A 26,775-nucleotide genomic window follows, 5' to 3' on the forward strand; every position below is an offset into this window, starting at 1 on the left:
GCAGCACATGGACTTCATTTCTAAGTAAAGGTAAGACAGAGAGACCTATAAAACTGAAGGAAGATAAGGAAGATTGCATGGAGCACCAGACCAAGGAAGATTGACAGTCATCTTGTGTTTCTTTCATTTTCTAATAATACACCAACAGTTGTTGCCTTCTCACCAAGCTGCTTGCCAATTATCCTGTTTCTCATCCCAGCCTTATGCAGGTCTACAGTTTTGTCCCTGGTGTCCTTAGACAGCTCTATGGTCTTGGCCATGGTGGATAGGTTGGAGTGTGATTGACTGAGTGTGTGGACAGGTGTCTTTTACACAGGTAGCGAGTTTAAACAGGCACATTTAGTACAGGTAAAGAGTGCAGAATAGGAGCGCTTCTTAAAGAAAAACTAACAGGTCTGTGAGCCCGAATTCTTGCTGGTTGGTAGGTGATAAAATACTTATTTCATGCAATAAAATGCAGATTAATTATTTAAAAAACATACAATGTGTTTGGGTTTTTTTTTAGATCCTGTCTCTCACAGTTGCAGTGTACCACTGCTAAAACTTACAGACCTCTCCATTCTTTGTAGGTGGAAAACCTTGCAAAATGGCTCAAATGCTTAAATGCCTCACTGTAAGATGCAAACTGGACACAGTTACTGAGACCTGTTTGAAAAATTAAAATTAGTTTCTCAAGCAAAATAAATAAATCTAACTTGTGCTTAATTGCCATTATTTACATGACGTGAATTAATCAATGAATAATGGCTCTACTGCATACAAAAGGGTTTGTCCTGCTGACCTGGAGAAATTACGACCACAAATCTCAAGCAGTCCACACACATATTGCATGAGAGCCACTGACATTCCATGTAGTACACACACAAAAGTAGAGCAGCACTGGTGTGACCTTTGCAGGTGGAAGGATTTACATGTGCAAATGCCACGTGGCACGATCGCGGATGTTGCGCATCACTGCCGTGGCTGAAATGACTACATGTTTGTGCACACAGGGCTCAGGATGGATATGGACTCTTACACTCTTATTATGTGAAAGAGGCTGTGAAAATCCCCCCGACTTTAGGCAGAAAAAGCACTGTAAATAATAAAATAAATATTAAATTAAAATAATAATTTATAATAATTTAAGGAAGAAAAGTGTGGACATCCACTCATGGACTTGCAGAATGATGTCCAGGAGCTGCGTCTCTCAACTTCCATTGAAATTCTAACAATGAAACAAAAAAATAAAAATCTGAATCATTTCATTCACATTATCCACACAGGTGTAGCCTGCTGTCCCTGTGTGCATGGGGGGTCATCGCACACCTGGCAGCATGAGACATTTCCACTGCGTACCTCAGAAAAATAAATAAAGAGAGAAAAACACAATAAATATCCGTTTTTTGCAACTCCTTCATGGCCAGACAGGACATATTCAGCAGGCCGGCGCGTGTTACATGTGGGTGCTGCACTTCAACTCAAGTGAGGGGATGGCAAACAACTGTGAACATTGCACAAAATTGCACAGATTCCCTTGTGGATGCCGTTTGCAAGCTGTCACAGCCCACTGAGATACTACCCAAAGCAGATTCTTGGGGAATGCAGTGCATCTGTTTATTTATAGATGATACAATGAAGCCCAGCTAGAAAATAACACAAAAGTTACAGTAAAATATGGCACATTTAGTTGTGCTCAAATGTTCACATTCCCTGGCAGAATTTTTATTTTTTTGGCCATGAATGATAACACAAAAACTTTTTTTTCACTGATGGTTAGTGGTAGGGTGAAGCCATTTATTGTCAAACAACTGTGTTTACTCTTTTTAAATCATAATGACAACAGAAACTACCCAATGACCAAGCTGACCAAATGTAAAACTAAAACTAAAACTAAGGAGTGCCTCACACAGCATTAATAGGATTTGTGGTGAAAGGACTACATGTCGTTTAAGTTTTCAAATCACTGTCATTAAGGAAGGCAAGGTAAAACAAAAAGTTTGTCAAAAATGTTTGACAGAGTAGCTGTACAGTAACAGTTACTGCTGTAGAATAATTATTTGCAGGGAGATGAACAACTGGTTGGTGGAAAAGAATTGGGACAATAGAAGAGATGAAGAAAGTAGACAGGAGTACAAGGAGATGTGGCGTAAGGTGAAAAGAGAAGTGGCAAAAGCTACGGAAAAAGCATATGGCGAGCTGTACATGAACTTGAACAGGACAGAAGGAGAAAGTGACTTGTACCAATTAGCCAGACAAAAGGATATAGTTGGAAAGGACCTACAGCAGGTTAGGGTGATAAAGGATACAGATGGTAAAGTGCTGACAAGTGACGAGAGTGTGTTGAGAAGGTGGAGGGAACATTTTGAGGAGCTGATGAATGAAGAAAATGAATGAAAATAAAGGCTGCATGATGTGGAGAGAGTAAATCAGGAAGTGCAAGAGATTAGTAAGGATGAACTAAGGGCAGCTATGAAGAGGATGAAGAATGGAAAGGCAGGTGGTCCAGATGACATTCAGTGTAAGCATGGAAATGTCTAAGAGAGATGGCAGTGGAGTTTCTAACCAGATTGTTAATAAAATCTTGGAAAGTCAGAGGATGCCTGAGGAATGGAGACGAAGTGTGCTGGTTCCTATTTTTAAGAATAAATAAATAAATCTAACTTGTTCTTAATTGTCATTATTCATATGACCTGAATTAACCAATGAATAATGGCTTTACTGCATACAAAAGGGTTCGTCCTGCTGACCTGGGGAAAATACGGCCATAGATCTCGAGCAGTCCACACACATATTGCATGAGAGCCACTGACATGCCATGCAGCACACACGCAAAAGTAGAACAGCACTGGTGCGACCTTTGCAGGTGCAAGGATTTAAATGTGCAAATACCACGTGGCATGATAACGGATGTTGCGCATCACTGCCGTAGCTGAAATTACTACATGTTTCTGCACACAGTGCTCAGGATGGATGTGGACTATTACACTCTTATTATGTGAAAGAGGCTGTGAAAATTCCCCCGGGATTCAGTGTAAGCATGGAAATGTCTAAGAGAGATGGCAGTGGAGTTTCTAACCAGATTGTTAATAAAATCTTGAAAAGTCAGAGAATGCCTAAGGAATGGAGACGAAGTGTGCTGGTTCAGAGGCATAAAGTTGATCAGCGGCACCCAAGAAACCCATCAAAAAAGTCATATACGACGAATTATTTCCTTGCTTAAAACACACCCATTTTGTTTTACATAACCGCCAAGTTTATATTACAACTAAATTTCTTGAATCAAATAACAGTGAAATTCCACTACATTATTATTGCATCACCATTATATAAGAATAATCATAATAACATATCATGTTATACCGGTCTGAGAAATCTCAGGTACATTTCTCACAAGTATCCCCAATCAAGAATGCATTCGAGACACTGCGCACCTTATCCACTTATTACCCTTTATCCAAGCATGCCAGGCATTCTTTCTACGGTACCTGGGGTGCAGAATCATCTGAGGAACATCTCACCGATCATCGTGTCACCTATGGATGACGAGGGCAGTCGCATCTCTTCCACTCTCCCTTATCTCTCTGCTTTTAACCTTCACGTCCCTACTTCACCAGGCTGTGAATTGTTCAAAAACTATATTGGATTCTGGATCTATTGGACTACTGTTGGATTAACCGTGGAATTGATCAGTTGGTCTCTGAACACTATTGACACCATTTTTTCTACAAGAAGGTCAGGACCGGGGGATCCTGCCTGCCCAGATGTAACGTATCCTGCGGGCTATGTCCTTGACTCCTGGAGTTCCTGGCGTGTGGCATGTTTGGCGCCTTTCTCCGTTGAGGATGTCGAGGATTTATTCATTTTTGGTCTCATGGCAGCAGGGCTGGTACTTTTTGGCTTATGTGCTGCCCTGATCTACTGGAAAATTGGCAAGACGGCGGCATCAAGGACCACAGGCCCTTGCTTGTCCATCATGATTAACGAGGTTGGCAAGGCAGTGCATTCTCAGACTGCGTTGACTCTTGAACTCAGACGCAAATTGGATGACACCTTGGAGCTGATGCGTGCCTTGCAGTTGAAGCTGAATGTTTCGGAGGCCGGTGAATATTCTTAATTCATAATTAGGATTTGGCTGTTCAAGTGGAACTGTTAAAAAGTGTTTTTCACTGCTTAGCTGCAACACTACAGGCTATCTAGCCTCAAGGTCAATTGCCCACTGTTGACCTCCAGAGGAATTTATTCAGTCCTTGGTGTGATTATTCGGCTCCATTGTTATCTCAACCTACAAAGACAATAACTGACTTACACATGGACTGAAGCATGCTCCAGCTTCTGCTTTTACCTCCTTCCTGCCCACCCGCGGCAGGCCCCCGTCCTTCCCAAGCTGTCAGGCGGCGCGACTTGACAGTTGCAGCGGCTACAAACACACATCGCCTCAACTGGAAAACAGACTGTTTCAAGTTTAGTGCACATGAACAATGCCAAATGTATATGTCTTGTCCTAATTCTGATGTGTGCCATTATTATGGTAAACAAGTAATAATTGTAGATTAATTGCTGTTTGTATGTGGAATGTGAGTGCAGAAATCTCATTGTTGTAATGACAATGACAATAAAAGCTGTCTATCTATCTATCTACGAAGTTATGGGAAAGAGTAGTAGAAGCTAGGCTTAGAAAACAGGTGAAGATCTGTGAGCATATGGTTTCATGCAGAGAAAGAGCACAACAGAAGCAATGTTTGCTCTGAGAGAACTGATGGAGATGTATAGAGAAGGCCAAAAGGAGTTACATTGTGTGTTTGTGCATTTAGAGAAAGCTTATGACAGCGTGCCAAGAGAAGAACTGTGTTATTGTATGAAGAAGTCTGAAGTGACAGAGAAGTATGTGAGGGTAGTGTGACAGCGGTGAGATGTGCAGTAGGAATGACAGATTCATTCAAGGTGAAGGTGGGATTACACCAAGGATCAGCTCTGAGTCCTTTCTTGTTTGCAATGGTGATGGACAGGTTGACGGATGAGATCAGACAAGAATCTGCATGGACTATGATGTTTGCAGATGACACTGTGATCTGTAGTGAGAGTAGAGAACAGATTGAGTCTAGCCTGGAAAGGTGGAGATGTGCTCTGGAAAGCAGGGGCATGAAAGTCAATAGGAGCAAGCGCGGTTACAAGAAGCAGACATGAAAGGAGATGAGTTTAAATACCTGAGGTCAACTCTCTAAAGTAATGGAGAGTGTGGTAGAGGGGTAAAGAAGAGAATGCAGGCAGGGTGGAGAAAGGTGGCAGGAGTGAGTTCTGACCGAAGAATATCTGCAAGAGTGAAAGGGAAAGTCTAGGAGACAGTCCTGAGACCAGCTATGTTGTACGACTTAGAGATGGTGGCACTAACAAAAAGGCAGAGCTGGAGGTGTCAGAGCTGAAGATGTTGTGATTCTCTTTGTAAGTGATGAGAATGGACAGGTTTAGGAATGACCATATCAGAGGGACAGCTGAAGTGGGACAGTTCAAAGACAAAGTCAGAGAGGAGGGATTGAAATGGTTTGGACATGTGCAGAGGAGGGATCCAGGGTACAACCCCTGGCAAAAATTATGGAATCACCGGCCTCGGAGGATGTTCATTCACTTGTTTAATTTTGTAGAAAAAAAGCAGATCACAGACATGACACAAAACTAAAGTCATTTCAAATGGCAACTTTCTGGCTTTAAGAAACACTATAAGAAATCAGGAAAAAAAAATTGTGGCAGTCAGTAACGGTTACTTTTTTAGACCAAGCAGAGGGAAAAAAATATGGACTCACTCAATTCTGAGGAAAAAATTATGGAATCACCCTGTAAATTTTCATCCCCAAAACTAACACCTGCATCAAATCAGATCTGCTCGTTAGTCTAGATCTAAAAAGGAGTGATCACACCTTGGAGAGCTGTTGCACCAAGTGGACTGACATGAATCATGGCTCCAACACGAGAGATGTCAATTGAAACAAAGGAGAGGATTATCAAACTCTTAAAAGAGGGTAAATCATCATCCAATGTTGCAAAAGATGTTGGTTGTTCACAGTCAGCTGTGTCTAAACTCTGGACCAAATACAAACAACATGGGAAGGTTGTTAAAGGCAAACATACTGGTAGACCAAGGAAGACATCAAAGCATCAAGACATTAAACTTAAAGCAGTATGTCTCAAAAATCGAAAATGCACAACAAAACAAATGAGGAAAGAATGGGAGCAAACTGGAGTCAACATCTGTGACTGAACTGTAAGAAACCGCCTAAAGGAAATGGGATTGACATCTCTTGTGTTGGAGCCATGATTCATGTCAGTCCACTTGGTGCAACAGCTCTCCAAGGTGTGATCACTCCTTTTTAGATGCAGACTAACGAGCAGATCTGATTTGATGCAGGTGTTAGTTTTGGGGATGAAAATTTACAGGGTGATTCCATAATTTTTTCCTCAGAATTGAGTGAGTCCATATTTTTTTCCCTCTGCTTGGTCTAAAAAAGTAACCGTTACTGACTGCCACAATTTTTTTCCTTATTTCTTATAGTGTTTCTTAAAGTCAGAAAGTTGCCATTTGAAATGACTTTAGTTTTGTGTCATGTCTGTGATCTGCTTTTTTTCTACAAAATTAAACAAGTGAATGAACATCCTCCGAGGCCGGTGATTCCATAATTTTTGCCAGGGGTTGTATATAGGGAAAAGGATGCTGAGTATGAAGCCACCAGGCAGGAGGAGAAGAGGGAGGCCAAACAGAAGGTTTATGGATGTGCTGAGGTGGTTGGTGTGACAGAGGAAGTTACAGAGAACAGGGTGAGATGGAAATGATTGATCTGCTGTGGTGACCCCTAACGGAAGCACCTGAAAGAAAAAGATTCTGACTTACTTGAAATTCAGGAGTGTAAATCATTTTGACCAGGACAATATAAATTTAGCTGTTTTCATAACATTTTCATGCATCATTCTATGTCATGACAGGGTTCTCAGCAGGATTTTTTCTCAGCGTAATGGGATGGAAAAATCACGTTAAGAAGCCGGGGGTTTGAGGACTGCTTAGGCTTTGACCCTGCTGAAGCTTTTGCTTTATGGGCTTATAAAGGGCCTTCTTTGGTGTTTTTTTAAACTTCAAAATGTAGAGTAATCAGAAACTAATCTTGAAGTAACAAAAAAAAAAAACATTTGTAAGGATTTTCTATAGTAAACTGCGGTGTATAAATTAGCTCCTGTGCAGTGACACACATTTCTATGTACACTCTTCCATGTTTTGGTGTGATGCCTCTTTCTTTTGGCTTAAAGTAGTGGTGTCCAAACTATTCCAGAAAGGGCCGAGAGGGTGCAAGTTTTCTTTGCAGCCACTGACTCCACCAGGTGATTTCACTGATGAACTCATCCCACCTGCTCAAAGGGATGTTAATCAGTGAAATCACCTGCTGAAGTCAGTGGCTGCAAAGAAAACTTGCACCCTCTCTGCCCTTTCTGGAATAGTTTGGACACCACTGCCATAGAGAATACTGTTGCACTAGTCTAACCTGGATGTAATACTGGCTTAAAGTAAGGCTGTAACAAAGATAAAAACAAAAACAATGACTTTACTTAACATTTGGCCCTCAAAATACAGGCAACAGCGTTTCAGAGGGATATAAATGTAAAATGTTACTTTGGTCCCTGCCTCCCTATAGTACTTGCACCTGGAGAGCTGCAGCGTGGCTGTGGTCAGACTGGAGTGCTGAGACTCACTGGGATTAGTTCTCACCGGTTGAACAGAGGACGTCTCATTTGGAGGAAAAACAGCTTTTTTCAGATGAGGTTGTAGTTTGTCTGTTTTAGAACATTTGGAAAGAGGTGTCATTTGATTTAAAATGGTGATTCACTTTGACGTTATTTATTGCGGAATAATCCGCCTTTCCACCTTAGCAGCAAACTGCAAGGTGTCTGCTGCAACACACAGACACGGAGCAGAGGATATTATCATTATTATTATTATTGTTTTCATGAGGGACACTAACGTTAGTTTACGAACCAGAGAAACGTGAGATATTAATGTTCCAGTCCACGGCAGAGAACCACATCGTTAGCTGTGCCACAAAAAAAGGCATGTTAATGAAAAATGAATAAAAACTGTCTGTGTGAAGCAGTGGATGACTCTCGCAGAAAAAGAGTCCCGTTTAGAGACTTTAATCAGCAGAAATAGCTTTGATGCAGGTTGATGAATAAATTGTGGACGTGCTGCTTCTACATCAGAACCAGCGGCTCCACAATCAACATAGAGAAATGATTATTTTCCCGTTACACACCCTCAAAAATAACGTAACGGCCCAACTCCAGTGTAATTTTTTTATTATAACAACGTAACGGACCGTTATGCTGTTATAATGCTGGTGAGAACCCTGCCTAATGGAAGATTGTTTTCCTGTAATTTCACTTTTGACCTCAGACATAGTACATCACTTTATTTCCTCAGCGGATACAACAGCAACATTAAATTCTGCACTGTTCCAGTATCACTGGATAATATACGAGGGCTGTCCGTAAAGTATAGGTCCTTTTTATTTTTTTCAAAAACTATATGGATTTCATTCATATGTTTTTACGTCAGACATGCTTGAACCCTCGTGCGCATGCGTGAGTTTTTCCACGCCTGTCGGTGACGTCATTCGCCTGTGAGCACTCCTTGTGGGAGGAGTCGTCCAGCCCCTCGTCGGAATTCCTTTGTCTGAGAAGTTGCTGAGAGACTGGCGCTTTGTTTGATCAAAATTTTTTCTAAACCTGTGAGACACATCGAAGTGGACATGGTTCGAAAAATTAAGCTGGTTTTCAGTGAAAATTTTAACAGCTGATGAGAGATTTTGAGGTGATTCTGTCGCTTTAAGGACTTTTCACGGTGCGAGACGTCGCGCAGCGCTCTCAGGCGGCGTCATCAGCCTGTTTCAAGCTTAAAACCTCCACATTTCAGGCTCTATTGATCCAGGACGTCGTGAGAGAACAGAGACGTTTCAGAAGAAGTCAGTTTCAGCATTTTATCCGGATATTCCACTGTTAAAGGAGATTTTTTGAATGAAAGACGTGTGGACGGGTCCGCGCGTCGGGACGCAGCCGACGCGGCGCGGCGGCACAGGAAAAACACCTCCGTGTTGATAACCATTTGTTAAAATCCAGGTGGCTTTTGATGGCTTTCAGTGGAGTGAGTATATGAGAAATTGTTTATCAGCTGGAGATGTTCCAACTTGTCCTCAAGTCTTCCAACAGAGGTGTTTTTCCTGTGGCGGAGCGTCGCAGCGGCTGCGAGCCGACGCTGCAATCCGCCCGCACGTCTTTCATTAAAAAAATCTCCTTTAACAGTGGAATATCCGGATAAAATGCTGAAACCGACTTCTTCTGAAACTTCTCTGTTCTCTCACGACGTCCTGGATCAATAGAGCCTGAAATGTGGAGGTTTTAAGCTTGAAACAGGCTGATGACGCTGCCTGAGAGCGCTGAGCGACGTCTCGCACCGTGAAAAGTCCTTAAAGCGACAGAATCACCTCAAAATCTCTCATCAGCTGTTAAAATTTTCACTGAAAACCAGCTTAATTTTTCGAACCATGTCCACTTCGATGTGTCTCACAGGTTTAGAAAAAATTTTGATCAAACAAAGCGCCAGTCTCTCAGCAACTTCTCAGACAAAGGAATTCCGACGAGGGGCTGGACGACTCCTCCCACAAGGAGTGCTCACAGGCGAATGACGTCACCGACAGGCGTGGAAAAACTCACGCATGCGCACGAGGGTTCAAGCATGTCTGACGTAAAAACATATGAATGAAATCCATATAGTTTTTGAAAAAAATAAAAAGGACCTATACTTTACGGACAGACCTCGTATTCTGTGAGGACAGTAGGTTTCACAGAAGATTTTCACAGAGGGCACATAAGCTCACTTAAATGAATTGTGGTGCAGCCTTTGTGGCAAAGAATGCATAAAGTTGCAAGGTCCATGTAAACAAGTGTATCGGCCTGAATAAGAATTAGTGCTTCAAACTTATTACCTCCACCAAGGAGGTTATGTTTTCAGTCACATTTGTTTGTTTGTCTGTTTGTCATCAGGATAACTCAAAAAGTTTTGAACGGATTTTGATGAAATTTTGTGGAGTGGTTGGAAATGACAAGAGGAACAAGTGATTAAATTTTAGCGGTGATCCCAATCTGGATCCCGATGCTAACACGTTAGCATGTCTATGGCATTTTCAATGTTAAAAGTTAGCATTAAGCAGTTGCAGCTGTCATCATGTTCGGGTGCATTTGTTTTCAAATTGTAATATTTCTTAAATTTATTTTTGATGAAATTTTGTGGAGTGGTTGGAAATGACAAGAGGAACAAGTGATTAAATTTTAGTGGTGATCCGGATCACGATCCGAATCCCGATGCTAACGCGTTAGCATGTCTATGGCATTGTCAATGTTAAAAGACAAATAGGATTGGTGACAGGGCGCAGCCCTGACGGAGACCAAGCCCCACCGGAAAACAAGTCCGACTTATTGCTGAGCACCTGAACACAGCTCTCACTTTGTGAGTACAGAGATTGGATGGCCCTGAGCAGGGACCCCCTCACTCCATACTCCCGCAGCACCTCCCACAGCATCTTCCGGGGTACCCAATCATATGCCTTCTCCAGGTCCACAAAACACATGTGGACTGGATGGGCATACTCCCAGGCACCCTCCAGGATCCTTGTGAGAGTGAAGAGGTTGTTCCACGACCAGGACGAAACATGCATTGTTCCTCTTCAATCAAAGGTTCAACTATCAGCCAACCCCTTCTTTCCAGCACCCTGGAGTAGACTTTACCAGGGAGGCTGAGTAGCATGATGCCCCTGTAATTGTCACACACTCTCTGGTCACCCTTTTTAAATAGGGGGACCACCACCCCAGTTTGCCACTCCTTAGCCACTGTCCCAGACCTCAATGCAATATTGAAGAGACGTCTCATCCAAGACAGTCCCTCCACACCCAAAGCCTTTAGCATTTCTGGACGGATCCCACTGTAAAGTTGTTTGACTACTTCAGAGACTTCCACCAGGGAAATTGATGATAATCCTCCATCAGCTTCCAGCTCTGCCCCTACTATAGAGGACACTCCGGTTTGCTGTAGGGGAGAAAAGCAGCGGGTGTGGGAAGAATTTGGAGCAACCACAGAGAAGGACGTACTACTAGGGATGCAACGGTATCACTTCTTTCCAGACTGAGTACAAGTAGGAGTACATACATTTGAGTACTCATCGATACAGAGTACCGATACAAATACTTAATGATACTATTACAGTTTTATGATGACTTTTAAAACATGTTTTTGTTCATCAGCTGTTCCTTACTTTTTGAGAGTAACTGCTACCAATATCATTAGCTTTGTTTTTATTTACAAACATTTCACTTAAATCATATAATTTCACTTTTTGACTACAACAAATTGTCCTTTAACATTAACTGTGTGTTTCTTAATCACATGACACTGCCAAACATCTCACTGAAATGTGACCTGTGGACTTCAGCAGTACAAAATATACAACACCAGGAACAGAATTGAAACTGTCCATCACTAACTTTACTTATGTCTGTGAGCACTAAACCTTTTTTTTTTTTGCAAATGTGAGGGCAGATTCTTTTTGATGAATAGAAGCTTCTCTGCGTTATCAACTGTGAGACTGTTTTGGTTTTATCTACAATGTGTAATGTGTGACACTGAGCTAAACAGCCTTTCACTCTCCACATTATTTTCTTTTAACTTTTAATTAAATACATGCAGGTAACATACACAAATACAAACTGTAAATGTTTTTTCCCCCCAAAGGTGGAACATGTAATATTGGAGGAGCACGGCATGCGCGCACACGCACACATGGTGTCGCGCGACATCTCTGCAATACACAGAGGCAAAACAGAGTAATTTTAGCATTTTTTATTTTATTTAACATTTTCTTTGTGGCTCATGGGATAATTTCCTCATGTTCAGACAGAATAACCCGATGTCTGTAGTAAATGAGCCATTAACAAGGTGCAGTGATTCAACTTGTGGCGCAAATTGCGGCCCATGGAGGAAGAGCGGAGGGTCCGAATGCAGCGCCACAGACATTCCGCAAATGGATTACACCTGTAGCAGACCGAGCAGGTCTCCCATCGGCCTGAACACCCACGTCAAGGGCTGAAACTCACCAACCTCATGGACAATCTCCACTGCTGAAACCGTGATCTAAGTTCTGATGGAGGAATTGGTGCAAAGTGCGGTGTCACAGGAACGTTTTTCAGCCATGCCAAGGAATTAAAGTATTTTCAGATGTTGTTTTACAACTCAGGAGGCTTTATGTGGATTATTTTTCTTCAGGATCGTGTGATGATGAATTCCACTGAAACAGGTAAGACTTGATTATTTACTCTGTGTGTGAATTTACTCCACATGATGAAATGCAGCTTCCAGCCAATCAATGGATAGCATTGATGGATGTATTTCGACTTATGAGTAAATTACATGAAAGCCTGTAAAAATCCATAAATTAGCCGCATCATTGTTTAAGCCGCAGAGTTTAAAATGTATGAAAAAAGAAGCGCTTTATAGGCTGGAAATTATGGAGCGTGTGAGTGAAAGTCCCCCATTGAGAGGTTGACATCACGCTGCTGTGAAGGGGTATCGGGTGGCGTATCGGAGACATTTTATGTTTACAAGTACGAGTAAATGAATACAGGATCGGGCCGATACTCGATACTAGTATCGGGATCGATACATCTCTACTTACAGCAATACTGGATTCAGGAAAACAAAGCAATCTTAATATTTAGCAGGACTTGCACATTTGGTGCCATGATTGTAAAGACCGTTATCACTAGAGGACAAAACCCAGGAGTTGCAGAACATCACTCACCAGAAATGCTGTCATTTAGCAATTGTGTTTTGTTGACAGTCTGAAAATATCATTATATTTTGTTCAAATTTGTAATGGAAAGCCATCCATTGTCACCTTTTGATATGTATTCCACAGCTGCCTGGAAATTAGTGGGGTTTTGTTTGTGCTTAGGATGGGGTGGTCTATGAAGCTGACAATGTAAGTCTAACATTGCAGATTTGAATCCTGATTCTCTCGCTGGCTTCCTATCTCTGTAAGGTCAGATTTTAAGGTTCTGCTATTAACATAAAAATGTATTTATGGACTAGTGCCGCCCTACTTATCTGACCTAATCAAACCCTACGTACTGGCCCAGGTTCTGCGTTCTTAGGGCACAGGACTACTTTGTGTCCCTAGGGTGAATAAAAAGTCTGTGGGCCTATGGAGATAACAGATTCTGTAGAGACATTCAAGTCTAGACTTAAGACGCATTTATTCTCCTTTTCATATGGCTAGCATACTGGCATAGCATGGAACTATGCTTCCTGTCCTTTTAAATTCTGTTTGCTATTAATGGAACAGGTCTCTGCCTCAACTTTTATCTAAATTTGGGGTCTGTTAGCAAAGCTTAGGGCTAGCGGCTGGCAATCATCTTAGTACTTTCTCTGCTTTCCTGTTGATTTAATGTTAATGAATTATACCTTAGGTGTGGTTTTTTTCCAGCGGACTGATTCTGGAGGGAAGTACATGAGTGTGGCATCTGTGGACAGCGGGATGCTGGACTGATGCCTGGATCCCATGCCTGAAATTGTTGCAGCTGATGTTTTGTTTTTTGAAACTTTCTAAAACTTTGTTAAACTTTGTAAAAACAGTGTAACAATGAATGGCGAAGCACTGGGTCACCCCTCTGAGTCTGGTCTGCTTGAGGTTTCTTCCTCAGTATCATCAGAGGGAGTTTTTCCTTACCACTGTCACCTGTGTTCTTCCCCTAGGGGTTGGTAAGGTTAGACTTTACTTGTGTGAAGCACCTTGAGGCAGCTTTGTTGTCATTTGGTGTTACATAAATGTAGTAAATATAAATGATTTGCTCTTTGTTAGACGTCATTTGTTAGATGTCAATATCTCTGCGTTTCCCATGTCTCTACTTTAATAAAGGCCAAGTAAAAGGTTGTATGAAAACAAAGTTCCTGCAGAAATCCAGGTCATGTTTCCTCTTGCCAAATTAGCAGCACACTGTGTTCCATACATTCCAGATTAATATCTTAGAAAATAAATGAGTGATTGTTCCTTGCAATGGCAAAGAACATTCCAGCTCTTATCTGTTTGTTGTTTTCTAGAGTCCCTTTTACAGAGAATTATGGCATGACGTGAAAAAATATGGTCACGTGACCCAGGGAGCAATTTTGCGGCCAAATTCTTCTTTTGACTGTTGGGAGGAGCAGAGATAGTCCTACTGTTTTCAGTCATACTAATCATATATAAAGTGACAGATCTTTGTCAACTCATAATTATTAGCAATTGACACTGAAAACATTATATATAGCCCGCTGTGAAAATGCAACTATTGAAATTATTAGTAGTTTAAGTGCACAATGCAGATGGAAATAGTAATTCTGAGATCACGATTATTTTCTGTATTCTCGTGCAAAAAGTTTATTAACATTTTTATTTTCTCATTATTTATTTATTTTTTGTATCTCAAAATACTTTAACAACATGTTGGCTCAACCTATGGAGTTCATTACAATAAAACACTACTGGTTGTTGTGCTGCCTTGGTGTTGGTTCAGACAGTGGACTCATCTCTGTGCTTGTTCTGTTAGACCTCAGTGCTGCTTTTGATACTGTTGACCATAAAATTTTATTACAGAGATTAGAGCATGCCATAGGTATTAAAGGCACTGCGCTGTGGTGGTTTGAATCATATTTATCTAATAGATTACAATTTGTTCATGTAAATGGGGAATCTTCTTCACAGACTAAGGTTAATTATGGAGTTCCACAAGGTTCTGTGCTAGGACCAGTTTTATTCACTTTATACATGCTTCCCTTAGGCAGTATTATTAGACAGCATTGCTTAAATTTTCATTGTTACGCAGATGATACCCAGGTTTATCTATCCATGAAGCCAGAGGACACACACCAATTGGCTAGACTGCAGGATTGTCTTACAGACATAAAGACATGGATGACCTCTAATTTCCTGCTTTTAAACTCAGATAAAACTGAAGTTACTGTACTTGGCCCCACAAATCTTAGAAACATGGTGTCTAACCAGATGGCATTACCCTGACCTCTAGTAATACTGTGAGAAATCTTGGAGTAATTTTTGATCAGGATATGTCATTCAATGCGCATATTAAACAAATATGTAGGACTGCTTTTTTGCATTTGCGCAATACCTCTAAAATTAGAAAGGTCTTGTCTCAGAGTGATGCTGAAAAACTAATTCATGCATTTATTTCCTCTAGGCTGGACTATGTAATTCATTATTATCAGGTTGTCCTAAAAGTTCCCTGAAAAGCCTTCAGTTAATTGAAAATGCTGCAGCTAGAATACTGACAGGGACTAGAAGGAGAGAGCATATCTCACCCATATTGGCCTCTCTTCATTGGCTTCCTGTTAATTCTAGAATAGAATTTAAAATTATTCTTCTTACTTATAAGGTTTTGAATAATCAGGTCCCATCTTATCTTAGGGACCTCATAGTACCATATCACCCCAATAGAGTGCTTCGCTCTCAGACTGCAGGCTTACTTGTAGTTCCTAGGGTTTGTAAGAGTAGAATGGGAGGCAGAGCCTTCAGCTTTCAGACTCCTCTCCTCTGGAACCAGCTCCCAATTCGGATCAGAGAGACAGACACCCTCTCTACTTTTAAGATTAGGCTTAAAACTTTTGTTTTTGCTAAAGCTTATAGTTAGGGCTGGATCAGGTGACCCTGAACCATCCCTTAGTTATGCTGCTATAGACTTAGACTGCTGGGGGGTTCCCATGATGCACTGAGTGTTTCTTTCTCTTTTTGCTCTGTATGCACCACTCTGCATTTAATCATTAGTGATTGATCTCTGCTCCCCTCCACAGCATGTCTTTTTCCTGGTTCTCTCCCTCAGCCCCAACCAGTCCCAGCAGAAGACTGCCCCTCCCTGAGCCTGGTTCTGCTGGAGGTTTCTTCCTGTTAAAAGGGAGTTTTTCCTTCCCACTGTCGCCAAGTGCTTGCTCACAGGGGGTCGTTTTGACCGTTGGGGTTTTTCCTTAATTATTGTATGGCTTTGCCTTACAATATAAAGCGCCTTGGGGCAACTGTTTGTTGTGATTTGGCGCTATATAAATAAAATTGATTTGATTTTGTTCCCTCTCTGCTCTCTCTCTCTCTCTCTCTCTCTCTCTCTTTCTCTCTTTTCACCAGGTTCTGTGCAACAGTTCTGATTACCTGCACCTGCCACTAATCATTCCTATGGACCTGGTGCCCTGTGCCCTTAATAAAGTCTTAAATGAATAAATGAATTAATTTATTTTCTCTTCTAGAGCCACTTGATGAGTTTTAAAAACTTTCTTTTTGTTATCTCACCATTTTTAAATCTCCTGAGATTCAAACATGTGAATCAGGTCATTTTTGGCCATAAAATGTTCTTAAAATGTTGTATTATTTTTTAGAAACTACAGCGCTATATCCCAAGGACCACCACTGGCGCCGTACCCTGCACATGCGCTTGTGCTGCGAATAACTCCCTCTCGAATGCGTCCCATATCGCTTTTGTGATGTCATCAAAAGAGAATGATACACCTAACCGCATGCAACAGTTAATGTAGTATTGCTTTGTGTTTTAAAGACATTTCTACTCAATTATTGTACACTTACTGGTATTCACCTGCTCTGAGAGTGTACTTGTACTGTGAAAAAATAAGAAGAATGAAGGGGGGGGGGGGGGGGGGGCGACAGACAGAGATGAAAATCAGCAAGTCAGCAAAGATTAAAATTTGAAATATCTAACATTTCTATTTCAACAAAAATCAAAATGTGAAACTGTGCTTTCCCTGTCATTAAATCAACTAATTATTTATTAAGGTATTTTCAGACTGACAGCAAATGAGACTCCCCCGGTAAATGACAACACAAATGCGGCTGCCAGTGATCACCCAGTAAATCTTCCATGCCCTAATATCTATCTGTGGTGCAAAGTTGGTAAGAATTTGGTGAGAAATAGTTTTGACGTAATCCTTCAAAGCTTACATAAAGTGAAATCTTGATCCAGAATCTGAATCCGGATCACCTCCATAATTTAATGGAGTCTTCCATGGCCTAATATCTATCTGTGGTGATAATTTTGTCAAAATCTGTCCAGTAGTTTTGATGTAATCCTGCTGACAGACAGACAAATAAATAAACGCAGATGATTTTATTATATTCTTGGTGGACGTAATTATAGCACCACACTTGTAGAGCGCAAAACTCCGATAACAGTAGTTTCTAATTCCACAAATTTTTACCTTGAAAAAAATTTATTTCAAGATCAAAGTCCTGTTAGAAGTGACTTTTCATAGGCTAAAAAAATTGATGTGATCAATTGTCAGGATTATGTATTTAGTTCAGGCACTTGAATCAAAGATTTTTGTGGTGTCAGGTTTTGTTTTTTGTTTGGGTTTTTTTTTTTTTTACTTTTTCAGTTTCTGAATTCTTTTTCAGATAATTTTCACAGAAGCTTGTTTGAACATGTTATCGGACTGAAAGTTATCGGAAATAAATTTATCAGAAGATAATTGGTCCGATGATGGTTTTAAAACTTATCTGAAAGGCTAATCTGCTATCAAAAACATTAGCTTCGATAATTATATAATTATCTGCTATTGGATTAGCTGAACTGTGCCCACCACTGGAAATAACCTGCTAACCTCTATGCCAACTCTGCTTGTTTCTACCTTCAGAAATGGATGCTCTCCAAGAAACCCATCCTGAGGTGTACAGTAAGTTCAAGGAGGGCTTCCATGTTGTCCAATGCAGTGAGCACTAAAAGTCAATGTAGACTGGACCAATTGGTGAAACCATTAACTCCATGGTAAGAAAAAATGCTGGTGACTTCTCATTCAAAAGAAAGCACCAGGCAGTGACACTGGTGTCAAGGACTGCCATCATGGCAGTGATGAAATAATACAAACCTATCCGCTGTTGTTCCAGAGGCTTTGTATACTAGCCAACAATGAATCACCACAAGACCAGGAGACCCTTACCCATCTAGAAACTGGGTCATGTTGCATTTCATAGACATGTAGGTGAAAAATGTCTATAAAATATTTATTCTTATGGGATTCAAATCCAAAGGTTTTTAACAGCAAACATTGGTGCTAAATTGTAAAGAAAAGAGCTTTTATCTAGTCAAAGAATGGAAACGTATGAAAATGATCATTCTCAGATATATTATGTTTCAGTTCAAACATTATATCCTTGAATTAAAAAAATAAAACTTGGTTTCATTGTAATTACTGGCTAACTTATGGTATAAAGGGAGTGTATTTACAAGCTTTGCTTCTGCCTTCAACCTTTTGGCCACATGGGTTCATTGTATGCAGTGGCGGTCCTAGAGTGATTTACTCCCCGGGCAAAACCCCCTGCGTGCGCCCCCCCACAATCCCACAAATTAACTCACAACAGCTATTTTCAAGAACAAATTTCCAGTTTTAATGACTACTGCAATAACAAACACAAAGAAATTGGCACAGTCTAATGTGTCATTATCCATGGACTTTTCTGCAATGATCATCTCAAAAGTTTGCAGGAGGGCATCATAATTGTTTGCCACAGTGCTCACAATCCGTGATGTGAAATTCCATCGAGTAGGAGCATTTCTGGGCAACCTTGAGCAGCCTGCAGACTCAAGAAAAGACATCCTCTTTGTGGATTTTGAGAAAAATGTGACAAACCCAGAGAGTGATGCAAAAAATATTCTGCACTCAGATAAGCATTTAGCCCCCTGAGACAGAACCAGATTCAGTCTGTGTGCATAGCAGTGCACAAACATTGCACTTGAGGCTATTGCTTTAACTTTGGCCTGCAAACCATTGAGAGCTGAAGCCATGACAGCAGCCATGGCTTCTTCGTTAAGGAAGACTATCAAATGGCTTCGCCAAAATCCGGTCCACAACATTCAAATTGTCTGCCATTATGTGCAGCTTGCTACCTAGCTAGCTCGCTAGCTGGGACTGGCGCGAGGCTAGTGTGAAGTTTGTCCACCTGTGAGTGCTTTGTGACGTTGGAGGAGCTCAGCAGCACCCGCTGCTCGGTAGGGACAGAAACTGCGATAGAAGTCAGAAAGAGTGATAGAAGTCAGTCTCCAAACACAAGCAGCTACAAAAAAAAAACACCAGAAATAGAAGCTCGATTTGTTGCTAGTTGTTTTTAACAAAGAAAATGTCGCTAAGAGGATTAGGAAAATCTCCGGTTCAACTCACAAAAAAATTAAAATGCTCCCGCGGATGTTTACACCAAAAGATCGCTGATTCGCTCATTTCACTTTCAATCAAAAAGGGATTCAGCCTCAGACAGATCATCCAATCATCATGCAGAAGCTCAGCGTCCGGGCCAGCCGAGGCCAGCCCACTGCCCCATAGACCCCCAGACACGCTGAGTGTCCGATGGGCGGGACAAAGCCCAGCATTTATCCAATGACTCGTCTCGTTTCGCTGCAGTCTTTGCTTCGCTACTGTTTATAGCACTGAAGCTGCGGGAATGAGTGAGAGGAAAGCCGCCATGGGACGGGAAGGTGGGGGCGCCGCTCTGCCGTAACGTAACGTGACCATGAACCCCCCCGTCAGGACACCCCCCCCCACCCCGTTTTTTTTTTTACCTTTTTTTTTTTTCCGCACGGTCGTGCCGCCCCCCCCCCCCCCCCCCGCGGCATTACAAAGAGATTTGAGTTGGACTCAAATCTCTTTGTAATGCAAATTACAATGACAATAAAGGCGATTCTGATTCTGAAGTGAAAAAAATTCAGTTGCAATTTTTCCCTATGTGAAACCCTAGATTGACTGACCCAAACACAATGGGCGTAGTTTTAAAGCAAAAACATTTAATCTGCGGTTATACATGCGACAGAGTACACTGAATCCTCAGATCATATCTGACCAGTGGCATTACAGCAATGTTGTCTGTCACACAGTGTAGCAATCTTGTGGCTTTACCATAGAAGCTTCTGAAACGATGGCACTTGAGATATTGTGAGGTTTTCTAAAGGTGAGACACAGTTGACCTCTATTCAGACAACAGAGCATTTCATTTTTAAATTACCTTTTTGTCCTCTAACATTCTCTTGGCTGTGGCATCCTGTCAGGCCTGCCCTTCCATTACAACTATGAAAACTCAACATGACAAACTTCTCAAAGCACTTCAAAAGGTATCTTATTTAAAGTAACTTAAAATTAGCAAATACTTTATTGTATTTTTAGAGCAGGTAGCTCAGTGCCATATCAATATACAGACCTGGGTTTGATTCAAGCTCACACTACCTGTATATGTCTTTGGACAAGACTCTGCAATGTCCGAGTCCACTGTGTAAATTGCTTATATATTTTACTTAACTCAGGAAGGATGTACATTGTAAATTGTAATTGTCATTGTAAATATAATCAATATAAACATTCATTTATTCCATTGTCAGTGAAGCTCATAAATCAGCAGATAGCTCAGGGAAGATAGCATAAGGTTATGTATTGCAGAATTTGCACTAAGATGTTAATAATGTTTTTTGTTTTTTTATTAATTGTGTATTTATGTTTCAACTTTGATCTACTATGTTGTTGTTTTTGATGTATGGGTGGTATGTATCAGACATGTTGTGGTGTAGCAGACCCCTCTGTCCAAGGCAAATTTCTCCTTAGGGAGACAAATAAAGACTCTTTGACTTTGATGGAGACATTACCAGGTCCTCAGGTGTTTAGCTGGTAAACTTGAGTGTAATAGAAAGTGTTCACAGTACTTCACATTTTCCACATTTTGTTATGTTACAGCCTTATTTCAAAATGGAGCAAATTCATTTGTTCTTTTAAAATTCTATCACAACACGCCATAATGACAACATGGAAAAAGTTTTTTTTTTTTGAAATTTTAGCAAATTTATTAAAAATAAAAACATAAGAAATCACATGTACATAAGTATTCACATCATTTGCTCAATAGTTTATTGATGCACTTTTGGCAGCAATTACAGCCAATTCCTCTTTCCTGCACCTCTCAAGCTCCATCAGGTTGGATGGGGAGCGTCGATGCACAGCCATTTTCAGATCTCTCCAGACATGTTCACTCCGATTCAGGTCTGGGCTCTAGCTGGGCCACTCAAGGACATTCACAGAATTGTCCTGAGGCCACCCTGTTGATATAATAGCTGTGTGCTTAAGGTCATTGTCCTCATGAAAGATGAACCGTTGCTCCAGTCTGAGGTCAAGAGTGCTTTGGAGCAGGTTTTCATCCAGGATGTCTCTGTACATTGATGCATTCATCTTCCCCTCAATCCTGACTAGTCTCCCAGTTCCTGCTGCTAAAAAACATGCCCACAGCATGATGTTGCCACCATCATGCTTCACTGTAGTGATCGTGCCTGGTTTCCTCCAAACATGACACCTGGCATTCACACCAAGAGTTCAAGCTTTATAATAATAATAATAATAATACATTTTATTTGTATAGCACTTTTAACAATGCTCAAAATCACTTTACAGGTTAAAAACATAGCACTCAACACAAAAACACAAAATAAGAAAAATCACACTTTAAAAGCAGTTCTAAAAAGGTGGGTTTTGACTTGAGCCTTAAAAATTGACAGGTTGGTACAATCACAGATCTGTTTAGGGAGAGAGTTCCAGAGGGAGGGAGCAGCTATGAAGAAGGCTCTATCACCCTAGGTCCGGTGCTTGGTTCTGACTGGCACTGACAGGAGGTTGGCATTAGAGGTGTGGAGGTGGGGGAGGAGTGTGATGTGGAGCATGTCAGTGAGGTAGGAGGGGGAATGATTGTGAAGGGTTTTGTGGGAGAGAAGAAGGATTTTGAAGTGGATCTGCTGTGAGAATGGAAACCAATGGAGGCTCTTGAAGAACAGGGGTGATGTGGTCGCGGGAGCGTGTGTGGGTGAGCAGACAAGCAGTAGAGTTCTGAATGTTCTGGAGTTTATTAAGAATGTTTGAATATGTACCATAGAGCAGTGGTGTCCAAACTATTCCAGAAAGGGCCGAGAGGGTGCAAGTTTTCTTTGCAGCCACTGACTCCAGCAGGTGATTTCACTTATGAACTCATCCCCATCTGCTCAAAGGGATGTTAATCAGTGAAATCACCTGCTGAAGTCACAGTGGCTGCAAAGAAAACTTGCACCCTCTCGGCCCTTTCTGGAATAGTTTGGACACCACTGCCATAGAGAATACTGTTGCACTAGTCTAACCTGGATGTAATAAAGGTGTGGATCAGGGTTTCTACAGCAGGAAAGGAGAGTGACAGATGAAGACGAGCAATGTTCTTGAGGTAAAAAAAAAAAGTGTTTTTTGTAATGTGATTAGCGTGGTGTTCAAAAGACAGGTTGGTATCAAAAATGACTCCTTTGTTTCCACGAGGGATTAGCTGAAGGAGCTCTGACGCAGTAGCCCTAATGGAGAAAGACATGATATCCTTAAAAAATTGCAGAGGAAATACCATGGCTGTAGAGCCGGGAAGAGATGGTGGCAAAGGAAGAGGAAATAGTGGCTGTATCTTTGTTCTATTGTGATGGGGAACATAAAACTGTTGGCCAACAAAATTGATGAATTATCATCACATGTGAGGAGTGACAGTGTGTTTTGTGAGGGCTCAGTCTTGTGCTTCATGGAGATATGGCTGCACAACAACATACCAGACTCTATAGGTAGTTTACTGTCAGTTGGTGCGAAGGGACCGGAGCTGCACGGACAGTGGCAAAAAGAAAGGTGGGGGAGTCCCCGTCAACATGAAGTGGTGTAATCCAGAGCACATTACGGTGAAGGAGTGTGCATATAAACCAGACATTGAACTGTTGCCAGTGAGTCCTCCTCATTATTTGCAGAGGGAGTTCTCCCACGCCATTATCCTTATTGTTTACATCCCACTGGTGGCAAACGCATTGCAGGCCAGTGCCGTCATGACCTCCGTGATGGCGGGGCTGCAGACACTGCACCCAAGTGCCTTCATTGCCATCTCTGGGAATTTTAACCATGTTACCCATTCAACTTCCCTTCTGACTTTCAAGACCTTCAAGGGGTGCATATATGTAAGAGGTCTGCCAGATACATGGGAGCCAAGCCACTCAAAACTTTAAAAGTAAACAATAAAATTTTAAATAAATTCTAAAATACGAGACAGGCAACCAGTGTAGAGAGGCAAGAATAGGGGTAATGTGCTCACATCTACGTGTTTCTGTCAGGAGACGAGCAGCAGCGTTCTGGACCATTTGTAAATGGGATAGTGAAGCCTGATCAATACCAACATAAAGGGCATTACAATAATCCAGGCGAGTGGTTAGAAATGCATACAAGACTCTTTCTAAATCTTGACAAGATTAAAAAAAAGCTTAACTTTAGAGAGTTGCCTCAGCTGAAAAAAGCCATTTCTCACCACTGTATTTATCTGCTTGTCCATTTTAAGAGCTGAATCAATTTTTACTCCAAGGTTGGTTACAACTGGTTTGACACAGGATTTGAGGGGCCCCAGGTTGAATGGTAAACTACCTGGCCCACTTGGCCCAAATATAATGACCTCTGTTTTATTTTCATTAAAATCCAAGAAATTCAGGGCCAGTCATGCGCTGATGTCCTTAAGACATTCTCTAACAGAGGTCTAAAGGAGTTCAGGTTATTACGTTTAAGTGGTAAGTAAATCTGACAGTCATCTGCATAAAAATGAAATGACACATTGTACTTTTCGATAATAGAGCAGAGGGGAAGTAAATAAATACTAAAAAGAAGAAGTGCAAGAATGGATCCTTGATGTACACCACATGGGAGAAAGGCAAATGATGAACAAAAATTACCAACAGCAACAGAAAAACTTCTGTCAGTCAAATATGACTTGAACCACTCCAAGGCAATATCTCTAATGCCAACATTCTGTTCTAAACAAGATATTAAAATATTATGAGCCACTGTGTTAAAAGCTGCTGTTAAAGCCAAAAGTATAAGTAAGACAGAATCCCCAGAGTCAGCAGTTATTAAAATATTGTTAAAAACTCTCAAAAGTGCAGACTCTGTGCTATGAAATGCTTTAAACCCTGACTGAAAAACTTCAAAAATGTTGCGAGTGTTTAGAAAAGATTGTATCTGTGAGGCCACTACTTTTTACAAACAATAGGAATCTTTGAAATCGGTCTAAAATTAGGCAACAAAGAAGCATCCAGGTCAGGGCGTTTCAGTAAAGGCTGCACCACTGTCCGTTTCAAAGATACAGGTACTTCACAGAAAATAAGACTGCTGTTTATAAGCCTTTGGACAAAAGGTCTAATAGTGTCCCAAACTTCATTAACAAACCGAGGGGGTAGAATATCATTAGGAGAGCCTGATGTAATCTGTGTGACAATTTTCCCCAAATAATATAGAGACACGGGTTCAAAATGGCTAAAAACTGCAGGTGGAATAGTAACAATAGAAGGATCATGAGGAGGAGGTGAAATATGTGCTCTGATGGTTAAAATCTTGTCAACAAAGAAGTTTAAAAAGGCGTCACATATCTCAGCAGATGCTTCTACCTGGTTGGATTGATGAGGGCTAAGAACAGAATTTAAAATACTAATAAATAAAACATGAGGCTTGCCACTGTTGTTATCAATTACACTTGCAAGATACGCAAATTTCGGGATCCTAACAGTTTTCTGATATTTACGCCAACTATGCTTGAAAGTGTCATAAGACACTTGAAGCTTGTCTTTTTTCCATTTACGTTCTGCTTTTCTGCATTCTCTTCGAGCAGCACAAGTGGTCTTATTTAGCCATGGCTCAGACTTGAATTTAGGCCGCCTGACCTTCAGGGGAGCGACAGTGTCCAGAATGCTTCGACAAATGGAAGAAAATTCCTTGGTCAGTTCCTCAGTGCTAGTACAAAGAGAGCGCTCTGAGTCAACCTCAACAACATTGTTAAAGGCAACAGAAAAGTGAGCAGCAGTTGAAGGTTTAAACATACGAGACACCATAGGAGGCCCATGCATAGCAATGGGACAAGGAAAAAAGGTTTCAAATAAAACAGGCATATGATCAGAAAAGACAGCATCATAAACTTTCACGTTAAAAACAGGCAAACCATATGACACAACCAGATTGAGAGTGTGTCCATGCTCCTGTGTGGGACCTATAACAGACTGTAAAAGGTTAAAAGCATCCAAAAGGTTTAAAAACTCCCTTACTAGTGGTTTAGAGGGACAACACATGTGAATGTTCATATCACCAAGAATTAAGATCTTGTCATATTTTGGCATTATTTCAGCCAAAAACTCAGAAAAGTCATTAATAAAGTTCTTGTGATATTTAGGTGGATGATAGATCACTGCACATAGGACAGGATGATTGCTCCCAATCTCAAACATGTTGAGTTCAAAAATATGATAGGAGACAGATGACAACTGAGGAGAGTGGAAAGTGTTTTTAAAGACTGTAGCCACCCCTCCACCGTGACCAATAGTCCTTGTTGAATTAAAATAAGAACTGTCAAATGGCAAAGATCTGAAAAGGAGCATGACTCACCAACACTTAGCCAGGTTTCTGTCAAACAAAGGAAATCAAGTTTATGAGAGGTGAAAGTCATTCAAAATGAATGTTTTATTTGCTATTTGGTAGGTGTGGAGTGAGATGAGAACCATCATTGATCATTACTGGACCCCTGCAGTTTGCCAACAAGCCCAAAAGGGGAGTGAACGATGCCATCATCTTCATGCTGCACAGAGCTTATTTTCACCTGGAGGAGGCAGGCAGCACTGTGAGAGTCAAGGCCCCCTGACACTTGCACGACTTTGATCCTCGCACTTGCACGCACTCTGCCATGCATGAGCGTAAACTCGTGTCAAACTGGTTGTAAACTGTTGTAAACTGTGTGCATCTTCGTGCAAGTGTGCAAAAAATTTTTTTGAAGTGTTCAAATTCTCCATCACGCATTAATTACGTGAACTTCATGTGAACATTATGCAAACAATTCAAAACCACTGCGTGTGAGTGCGAGAGATTGAGTCAGCGCACTGCATCAGAGCGCAGCCAGTCTGAACAATTATAACAAGATGTTAAGTCTATCATAAATATGCTTTTACAGCTGCTCACAAGAAGCAAAGAATATGCAACTGTTTTACCAAGCTATTACAATATAAACATGACAAATAATTACCTTTTTAGACGGTTCCAAATGCTTTCTCCACCTCGCTCAGAGAAATGTTGCAGCTGGAGCTGCCGTCTGTGATTCCAGAAGCAATTTGAAGCATTTTCAACAGCCAACTCGAAGAGAAAATGATTAATGCACTACGAAATAATTATTTTATATACGCAGCATCCAGTCCACAATGCGTGGCAGCTAGTGGAACAAAGCACGGCATGCAGCTGGGAACAAAGTGCGGCGTGCAGCTGGGAACACTGCGGGTGGGATCGTCACAGATATGTATAAGGGTAGATGGTTCGGGGTGGAGTCTCCGGTGTCGTTCACTGGCGGCCATCTTGCCACAGGACTTGTTTCGGCGCATTCCGTGGTAGCTATATTAAGGTAAGTGATCTGTGCACTAAAATACGCTTAACTTAATTTACAAATGGTTTGGTGTACAATGGTCCCTCGCTATAACGCGGTTTAGTTCAATTTTGCATGCTTTTTTTTTTTTACAGTGCATTGTGTTCTGTGTCCTCATCAAGCAGGCCAGTTGCGGCACAGCGAAGGGAGAGTACGTGTCTGTTTATAAGAATCTTCTCGCCCAGAAGAAAAAGGAGCATCAACAACTACCCATAAC

The 26,775-nt window shown here is 41.2% G+C and overlaps 1 long non-coding RNA gene across 1 annotated transcript; it reads left to right on the forward strand.

The window, feature by feature from the left end:
- The first annotated feature begins 4,648 nt into the window (after positions 1-4,648).
- On the forward strand, positions 4,649-25,597 carry LOC117502590. Its single transcript, XR_004558363.1, has 4 exons — positions 4,649-4,878; positions 5,247-5,251; positions 18,084-18,091; positions 25,586-25,597. It is a non-coding gene; the product is annotated as an uncharacterized LOC117502590 (long non-coding RNA).
- Positions 25,598-26,775: the final 1,178 nt, after the last annotated feature.

Source organism: Thalassophryne amazonica, chromosome 2 (genome assembly GCF_902500255.1).
Source record: "Thalassophryne amazonica chromosome 2, fThaAma1.1, whole genome shotgun sequence".
Taxonomy (NCBI): Eukaryota; Metazoa; Chordata; class Actinopteri; order Batrachoidiformes; family Batrachoididae; genus Thalassophryne; species Thalassophryne amazonica.